Raw genomic sequence first — 9709 nt, forward strand, 5'->3', positions numbered from 1 at the left:
AGCGTTATGTCCTCAAGGGTCATCCATGTTGTAGCATGTGTCAGAATTTCTTTCCTTTTTAAGACTGAAATGTTCCATGGTATGGATCTACCACATTTTGTTTATCCACCTTCTGTCGATGGACACTCGATTGCTTCCCCTTTTGGCTGTTGTGAATGATGCTGCTCCGAAGCCTGCTGGCCCTTCTTCCCTCTTTGGCTCAGCACCTTGGGCCAAGCACAGGCCCAATGAGCAGTTGGTGTTTTGCGAAATTCTAGAGTGAAGGGACTGTAGACCTCGTCTGACCAGCTCTCTTCCTTTTGCATCTTGCGGCTCAGAGGAAGAAAGGGAGTTCCCCAAAGTCACAGGCGACCTTTGAGGAGGTCCAGATCTGCTCGGGGGACTTAAATAGGCATCATGACCCAAGCCTGGCCTGGAGCACTGTCTGTTAGTACTCCACTCTCCTCCGCATTCCCTGAGAAATGCCCTCGCAGAGCTTCCCCAGGTAAAGGAGGAGAGGTAGCTGGACTCTTGGCCCTGTGCTCCAAGCACTGTGTGGGCACTTGTCCCAAAGCCACCCCCATTCCAACCAGATGCCGACCCCCAGCCTTGGAAACAGAGAGCAGAGACGGTCTGGGGCCGCTCGTGCCTGACGTGTGCACTTTACTCCCCAGGACAGCCCAGCCAGGGAGTTTTATCATCACTGTCATTTTACAGAGGAGCAGTAGGGCCCAGAGTAGAGAAGTGACTTGCCTAAGGTGACAAAGCCCTGCACAAGGCTTAACTTCAAACCCATCGTTCCCTCCTCCCCCAGCCTCCCTGCCCATATCCAGCGGTCCCCTGAGATGGAGTTGGGGCTCTGGGGCAGGGAGAGCCAGGATTCCCCTGGAGAGGTCTCCAGGGCTGATGTGGCTGAGCCGGCGCTCCCCGGAGGAGGCTCCCGGCCTGGGAATGGCATCCCGCCTCCACCCTCCTCCTCGGGTGGCTTCTTGAGGACAGGCGCCGGCACTTCCTCAACACAGCTGGCCCTGCACGTAGCACGGTTTGTGGGCCGGGCTGGCAGAGGGATACCCGGGTGGAGAGCGTTTGTGGCACCCTCCCACTGAACTTTCTGAGAAGGCCCCAGCCCTTCTCTCTCTCCCTCCCCGGCGGGGTGGGACGGCAACACCAACACACGCAGCAGCAAGTGCTTCCTCTTTGCCCAGCCCACTGCCTTGTGGCCAGCGGCCCTGGGCACTGGCAGGACCACCCAACGGCCTGTGCCCCCACCCTGGCCGCAAGGCCAGGCCCCCGACCTGACACCTGCAGCAGCCCACGGCTGCCTTAGAAGGTTTATCTGCCAGAGGGGCTTCGAGGGCGGAGTGGGACCCTTATCTCCCTGCCAGGGGCCTGCCCTACAGTTAGGGCTTTGTAATCTGACATTGTGATTTTTTTCACCCTTGTTTTTCCCCCCAGGGAGGGAAGATTTGCTGAATCATCCAGGGGGTGGGGGGGCGGTGGTTGGAGGGGCTGGGGGCGAGGCAGCTGGAGGGCAGTGATAAGTCTGAGGCTGGGCTGAGGGGCGCTGGGGGCTGGCGGGAGGAAACCCCGAACTGCCGCGTTTCCAGCTAAGATTGTTGGCTTCTGCAGAGCTGCCCTGGGTTTGCTCAACTCAGGGAGCCTGAGCCTTCCTCCCACAGGAGTCCAGAGGAGGGCCGGCATGGGTGGGCATCCTGTGAGCCAGAGGGGACTGGGCGGCAGGGACTGTGAGAGCCGACGGCAAGCCGGGAGGTAACAAGGCTGGGCACCGAGCCCCCCACGGGACAGCTCCCAGGACCCCTCTGAGTCATCTTTGCTTTACACATTGGCCTCCCTCGGCCCCAGGAGGGACACTGGCTGGCCCCCAGCCCCCCAAGAGGTTGGGAGCGGAGCTAGTGGCAGACCGGAGGCCTTTTGTCTCCCCAGGGCCTTTGCACTGGCTGATTTCTCAGTTTGGGACAGCCCTCTCCACTTTCGACACATCAAATTCTTTTCATCTTTCAGATGTCTGCTTCCTCCAGGAAGACTTCCCTGACCCCGGGGTTGGGCTGAGTGGCCCCTCAGCCTCCCCGAGTCCCCCAGGTTTCCCCTCTCCTGGGTCTTGCTCCACCAGGGTCCAACTCAGAGTGGATGCCCAGCAAATGCTTGTCGAACAGAGTCTCAGGGCTCTCTCCTCGGAACCCTGAGAGCAGTTACCTTCCATTGGGACTAAGAGTCTGGGGCCTGTGAGGTGGGAAGATATCCCCAGAGGGTGTGGTCTGGTCCGTGGGCCCCTCTCTGCTGCAGAGCAGACCCAGTGGCAGGGAGAGGTGGCCCCAGCCCAGGCCCTGTCCCGCCTTTCCACAGCCTCTGCCTCCTGGCCCCTCACCTTCCCTGCAGAGTGGCGTGACCTTCAGGAGCCTGGTCCCCCAGCCTCTGCAGCAGCTGACGGTCTAGTGGAGACAGTCACTCCACCAGCATTGCATGGTGGTGGGCCGCATACAGGGACGGGGATTGTGCTGGACACAGTGGGAGGGCCTAGAGCAGAGGCCAGGCTGGACGTGCTGGAGGCTTCGCCAGAATGCTCTCTGCCCCCCTGATTTCTGATTCCCCCCAGAGTCCGGTGGGCAACCGCAGCCCCGGAGAAGAAGGGTGATTGACGCCCCTGAGTCAGTGGCCACATCCCCTCTGCTCCCAAAAGGGGCTTCTGGGGCAGGAAGAGCTGCCCGCGGTGGTCGCTTCACTCCCTTCCTGCTGCCCAACTGAGCTCAGAGATAAGTCCTTGCTGGGCTGAGAGAGGCCTGGGGGCTCCGGCCTTCCCCAGAAATCATGTCAGGGTTCCTCGCGTGGAGGAAGGGGCCTCAGGATGACGATAACTCCTTTATTTTTAAGAGATCCGGGAGGAAGTCCCAAGTCACCCTTTGCAGAAATAGCTCCGAGCTTCATTCTGGCGTCTGTGGCTCCAGTTGTCAGCAGCGGCAGCCCGTGAGTGCAGCCCGGATCAGCTCACGACACAATGGCAGGAGGGCGCCGTGCAGATCGGCTCAGGGCCTGTGCTCCAAGGTCAGAGCCATTGGCAGTGATAACTACTACCTCAATTTGTGCGTAATATGCCGAGAAAGAGCAGAGGCTCAGAGTCAAGAGGTGTTGACAGGTGCAGGCAACAGTGAGCCTCCGGGGGGCCTCACCAAGTTGTTTAACCTCTTGCCCCAGGTTCCTCATCAGGAAAATGGAGATAACAATAACGCCTCCCTCAAAGAGTTCATTTATATAAAGTGCTTGCAGTGGTGTCTGGCACTTCTTAAGTTCAATAAATGTTAGATATTAGTTTATTATCAGTAATGCCAAGCAGAGGTCTAAGTTGCAAAAAATGTGTCAGGCATTTTTCTCTCTTTTCCATTTCAAACCGCGCTCCGTGTCTGGACGCCCACCTGCACCTGTGTGCGCTGCAGGCCCACGAATGTGCAAGCTCCTTTGTCTCTCCCTGCAGTCGCCACCCCACCCCTCCATTCCCTTGTTCAAGAATAGACGAAAGGAAATCTTGGGATCCTGGAGCACGCAGGCTGAATCTAGAGATTTCTAAAGACCACAGGTGTCATCTTACAGACGAGAGAAACTGAGGCCCAGAGGGAAGTGCCTGAAAGTCATCCAACCAAGGGGTGACCAGAGTGACATCCCAGCCTCCGGGCATCTGTCTGGGGCCCTCTCCTTCCCTACCTCTCTCTTGCGGGAGGGAACAACTCGGTGCTCCTCATTGAGGCCCACCCTGGTCGCCCTGTAACAGGGCCATCCCCACATCAACACCTCCACCTGTTCCCTGCCTTCTGTTCCTCCTGCCTTTGTCTGTTTTTCCTCTGTGTCCCCACTGAGCTTGAAGAGGGCCTGCGCTGTGTGGGTTTTCCACACTGCCCTATCCTCACCTAGAATGGTGCCCTGCGTGTGGCAGGTACTCAAATACGAATTCATGCATGAATGCTTTCCAACCCATTACAGGGGTCTTTGTGTACCTCTGGAAGGGTCCTGGGCCCGGGCTGTCACAGAGGACTCTAGGGAACATGGCTGTCTGCTCTGCAGACACTGGCGGGCCTGGCTTTCTGCTCGCACCCCAGGCTGGGCAGAGGCAGGCGCCTGCACACTGCTCCTGGGCTGGAAGGCCCAGACGAACATTCCCGGCCCACCAGGGACCCTTGGCTGGGACCCTCTCTCCTTCTCTCCCTCTTAAAACAAACACATCACCTTTCTTCCCCACTCCCCCCCAAAACCCCACATTGTCATTATAGAAATCATGGAAAACCCAGAAAAAGTCAGAAAAGGTAATTTTGAAAATCCACTGTGATGCCACCGGCCTCCCCGCCCCGGATAACCCTGCGGACCTTGGGGTCAGCCTGTCCCTCTGGTGGGTCAGGCTGCTGTGCAGCTGCGCCTTGGGCCCGGGAGCAGCAGCCCTCAGGAGCGGCTTCCCCGTGCAGATTACAGGCACTTCCTGCAGAACTTCCAAACCGGGGGGGTACCAAGGTGGGGGCACCCAGGCCTCAGCCTCCCTTCCCTCCTCCTTCTGTTCTTCCCCCTCCTGGCTTCCTGGGTCCTTGTCCTCCTGCCCCCATCCACGCTCATCTGAGACTCAGTTTCCTCATTTATAAGGTGGGGATGATGACATACCCTACTCCCCCAGTGGTGATTCCTGGGACGGTGACAAGTGCCGGGCTGGACATTCAGGGGGACTCCCTAAACGAGAACTGAGTCTGACTCTCACCCCAAGACCACAGCGGCAGGGAGAGAAAAGGCTAGAGTGGGAAAGAATAGTGGAGAAATGCCCTCTCGCTCTCTCTCTTGTGCAGTCTGGGGGGTGGAACCTTCCAGAAAAGGAGACTTTTTCTTTAGGCCTTGCAGAAGAGCTGGAAAGTATCAGCCCCATTTCGTGGCCTGGAAGGCTGTGACTGGGGAGAAATGGGGTCTCCCGCCTGCGCCTGCATTTGCCTGTGCGGCTGGGATGTCGAGGGCCCCCCAGGGAGCCTCGGAGGCCTCTTCCTCCCTGGCTCTTGCCGTTGGGGTGAGGGGTGAAGTGGTTGGAAGTCTCTCTCTTACTCTTTCTCTCTCCTGCTCCCCTTTTCCCGCTCTCTGGGCCACCAGGCCACTGATAACACTTGGAAGACGATATCGGCCGGGAGCGTCCTCCTGCCCAAGCCTGCTGGCCTGCTCCAGGCTGGCGGTTGGCAGCCGGCACCGTTTGATAAACTTATCAGGCCAAACCTGAGCACGGCGCTCAGCACATGCCCCTGCCTCAGATTTCCCTCCTCCTGCCTTCCTGCAGCGGCCCCCCCCACCATTGGAACCCCGGGCTCTGCCTGGCTCCTGGCTGGTGCCCAACCGCAGCTGGACTCCAGGGAGGTGGGAGGGCGCAGCTGTCCACCAAGGCCAGGAGGAGGAGCTGGGGGTCCCCGAAGAGCCGCATGTCCAGTGTCCACTCACTTTTCCCAAGCCTGGGGCTCCACCTTAGTGGTCCCACGCCACCTGCCAAGGAGGAACCAAGGGCCCTGAGGGGGTTGCACATCCATCTGTGGGGGTGATTTTTTGGGGATCTACTTATTGGGGATCTGTTCAGTGCCTGGCCCTAGCTAAGTGTTACGACACAAAGGATTGGACACAGTCTCTGCCGGGAGGTGGCTCAGAGGGTTGGGGGTTGGGGGCCAGCCAGCCAGCACTCATAAAGGAGAAAGGAACCTGCCCCATGGAGCTGTGCACAGACACCATGGGAGCCTGGGGGGCCAGCAGCTTGCAGGGAGGGGCGGAAAGGCAAACCTTAAGGCAGGGAAAGGCTATTTGTGCAGAGGGAGTCTTTTTTTAACGCCAGTGATAATGTTATCATGCATGCCCATTACAGAAAAATAAAACACACACACTGAAAAATAAGGAGAAAAAAGTATGCACAACCCCCTTTATTCGGCGACAGCCGCCGTCGATACGCTGCTCTTTATCCTCGCAAACTTCCTTCCGTGTGTGTAATTAACAAAATGGAATCGTATGGCGTATACTGATTTTTAAACCACTTTTTCAGTTAAGATATCACGAACAGCTTCCTATGTCCACATATTTATTCTCCAAAATCTATTTTCTCTTCAATTATTTCAGTAAAAAAAATGTATATATATATACACACACACACGTATAAATCCAAGTCCCTTTTATAGATAGCGTTGAGACTGAAATGCAGCCCTCCTTCCCAGCCCCCAGAAACAACTGCTATCAGCGGTTTGGTGGACTTTCTTCAGATTTGTTTTTCTAAGCATCTACAATTGTACATTGTGCTGTTTTTTACAGAACCGGCACACTATCATGAAGCAAGCGTTTTTCACACCACATCAGCGCCTCGCCCCTCTCCGGTCAGTCCTGGGGATGCACACTGGCTGCTTTCAATGGCCACGTGGACGTCCACTGTCTGGATGCACCATTGGTCACTTAGCCAATCTCCTCTCACGGGAGTTTAGGATGGCTGCAATTCTTTTGTTTTTTTGCCGTTACTGATGGGCTTCAGAAGATGGTCTTGTGGCTAATCTATTCCTATCCATGACTATTTCTTTAACATAAATTCCTAGGAGTGGTATGGCGGGTCACGGAGGGAGCACACGTTGAAAACTTTTATGCACTTGAGCTGGGTTTCAAGGGTTCAGGGGAGGGAAGAGGGCATTTCAGGCCGAGGGAATGCCATGGGCAAAGGTGCCAGGTGAGAAACAGCATCGAGAATTCCCTAAGTGCCTTTAGGGGAAAGACTTTGCTGCCTGTCCAGAATTCCAGGGAAGCAGGACGGTGCGCCCTTGATGTTCTTCTGCGTGTCCTCCTCTCCATCCCGGGGAGCCTCCCCACAAGCATTGGCAGGCAGCTGGGGAGAAGCTGGTGCTGCCGTCACTCCCGATACAGACTCTGAACACGGCTCCAGCCCCCAGTGCTCCCACTGCGTGCCTCAGGCCACCCCATGCACCCACCAAGGATCGTCTTTCAAAGCTCGGCTCCCTGGTCTCTCTGGCTCCTCCCCTGGTCTCCAAAGCTGTCAGTGGCTCTGGTGCCTTTGGCAGACTCTTCTGGGTCTTGGGTCTCTCCTGCTGCCCCCGGCCCATGCCAGGCTCTGCCCCATTGCCTGTGGCCATTCCTGCTGCCTACACTTCTAGCCAGCACAGGCTCCTCACCATTCTCTGGTCCCCTCTCTTCTATCCCCTGCCCCACCCCTTTTTTTTTTTTTTTTTAAAGATTTTATTTATTTATTTTCCCCCAAAGCCCCAGTAGATAGTTGTGTGTCATAGCTGCACATCCTTCTAGTTGCTGTATGTGGGACGCGGCCTCAGCATGGCCGGAGAAGCAGCGCGTCGGTGCGAGCCCGGGATCCGAACCCGGGTCGCCAGCAGCGGAGCGCGCTCACTTAACCACCAAGCCACGGGGCCGGCCCAGCCCCACCCCTTTATTCGCCGTGCTCCCTCCCTCTGGAGTAGCCTGCGCCCTCACCAAGCGGGAGCCCGTCTAGGGTGGGAAAGGTTAGGTCACTGCCAGGAGCCGGGTGTTGATTCTTTAGGTGATGGGGGAAGTGCATTTGGTCTCTAGGGAACTTTCAGAATAGGTCCTATTCTTCTAGATAATCCAGACCCCTGCATCCTTCCACTTCCTCCACTGCCCCAGTGCCCAGGCCATGCCTCCTCACCTCAGTCCATCCACCCCTTCCAGGCCAGTGCACTCCACCCTGGGCAGTGGCAGATGGCGACAGGCTGGGGCCAACTCTGCCACACACACAGAAATGCCTGGGCTGACCCTGGGAGATGCATTTCCATCCTTGGCGGTGATTTCCATGGAGGGCTCTGCTGGGCATCTCCCAGTTTGTCCCTCAGGGGGTCCTGGTCCTGGGGCTGGCAGGGCCTGGCTGCCCTGCTGGGCTGTGGCCTGCTCTGGGGCAGGGCTTCTCGCACGTCTAGGGGAAGGCAGAGCACAGGGGCTGGGGAAGTAGCTTGAAGCTACCACCACTGACGGGACATTTTATCTGAAAATTAATTCAGATGTTGCATTCTGCTCCCTAATATGGCCAGTTTGTTTTAATATTAAAATATTGGTTTTGTTAGTTACCATTGAGTAAATTGATACTCTAGGTCGAGATACCGGCGCCATCCTGAAGTCTCACATGCTTCCATCCACACCCACCCAACTCTCAGCAGCAGGGTCAGTGCAGCAGTCTGAGGGGGGTGGCAGCCCCCCATCTCACCACACAACTTCAGAGGCCACCATTTGCACCGTGTCCTATGTAAACAGATTCCCCCGGAGTCGTGCAATCAACCGCATGGCCCTGGTAGAAAAGCCACAGACTCAGGGTCAGAAACCTGGATTCTGTGTGGCATTGCCACTAACAGGAGGTATGACCAGGGCCACCATCCCCTCCCTGGGCCCATTCCCTTGTGTGGCAAAGGGCAGCCATGTCCTTCAGAGGGCCGCACGGTGCCCACCAGTTCACACACCATGACTCAGACGGTGGGAGTTTCAGACCGGGAAGAAGTGGACGTGGAATGGGAGGTGAACGATGGGGGCATTGAATGCTCCTCCAATCACAGATAGCAGCTGGGTGGCGCCCCGCTGCACCTACTGAGTTGGGACCCCCCAATCCCAGCATGATGAGAGCAGCCCTGCTTCCTGAAGGAGGCAAAACTTTGATGGGGAACTCTGCTCCCGCTCGTGGGAAAATTGCTGCTGGCTTGTGGGCTGGTGCCAACCTGTCAGCCTTCTCCAGGGGCCGCAGCTCTGCGCGTGAAGCCCATCCTTCCCGTGACAGCCCTGGGGGTCTGGCAGTCGCGGGAGGGCTGGGGGTGGGGAAGGGGCAGTGGCATTGCTCTCCGGCTCAGGGCATGGGAGCAAGGAGCACTCGGAGCAGCCCCCAATGCCCGATGACTGCCTTCTGGGGCCGGGAGAGCCCCCAGCCAGGCCCCTCCATGCAGTGCTGATGCTTCCCAGGAAGCAGGTCTCATGGCCCCACAGACCTGCCCGCACACCGGCCCCTTTCTCTGCAATGTGCAAATGGGGCACCAGCCCCCACCGCTCTGAGGCTGCAGTGGTCCCCCCACCCCCACACTGTTGTGGGCACTCAGTGGAGGGCCCCACAAGCTAAATCCAGTCTTCCTGAGCCTCAGCAGATGAAGAGAGACACATTGTCTGGCTCGCCTATGGCTCAGCTTCTCTTCCGTGCCCTGCCCTGCCGCAGAAGCGGCTGAAATCCTGATATTGGTGTGGTTTTGTTTAGCAAACAAGGAGCATGCAAAGCAGCTCCTCCGTCTGTGTGTGTGTGTGTGTGTGTGTGTGTGTGTGTGTCCCCAGCATCCACCTTCACACTTTCCCCGACCTAGGAGGTGTAGGGCAAGGTCCCTCACCCAGAGCTCAGGAGCGCATTCTAGGCCTGGGCCATTGCTTGGGGCAAGCTGCTTCGCCTCTCTGGGCCTCACGTCTACATGCACAGGAGGAGAGGGAGCGGAGGTCTCCACTGTCTCGAACCTTTGCTGGCTCTGATGCACTGGCTGCTGGACGCCCTCTTCCTCTGACTGCAAGAGCCGGGCGAACCAGGAGCCGCTGTGGAGGCCAGACCCCCCTCCTATGCAAACCTCGAAGCCCTACCCCACCCTCTGCACACCCGACAGGTTTGTTTAGGGGAATTCTGGCTAAAGTGAACAGGAAGAGTCTCTGGAATGAAGTCTACCACCAGGTTCCTGCCCAG

This window comes from Ceratotherium simum, chromosome 29 (genome assembly GCF_057802395.1).
Source record: "Ceratotherium simum simum isolate JZ-2026a chromosome 29, ASM5780239v1, whole genome shotgun sequence".
In the NCBI taxonomy this organism is placed as follows: domain Eukaryota; kingdom Metazoa; phylum Chordata; class Mammalia; order Perissodactyla; family Rhinocerotidae; genus Ceratotherium; species Ceratotherium simum.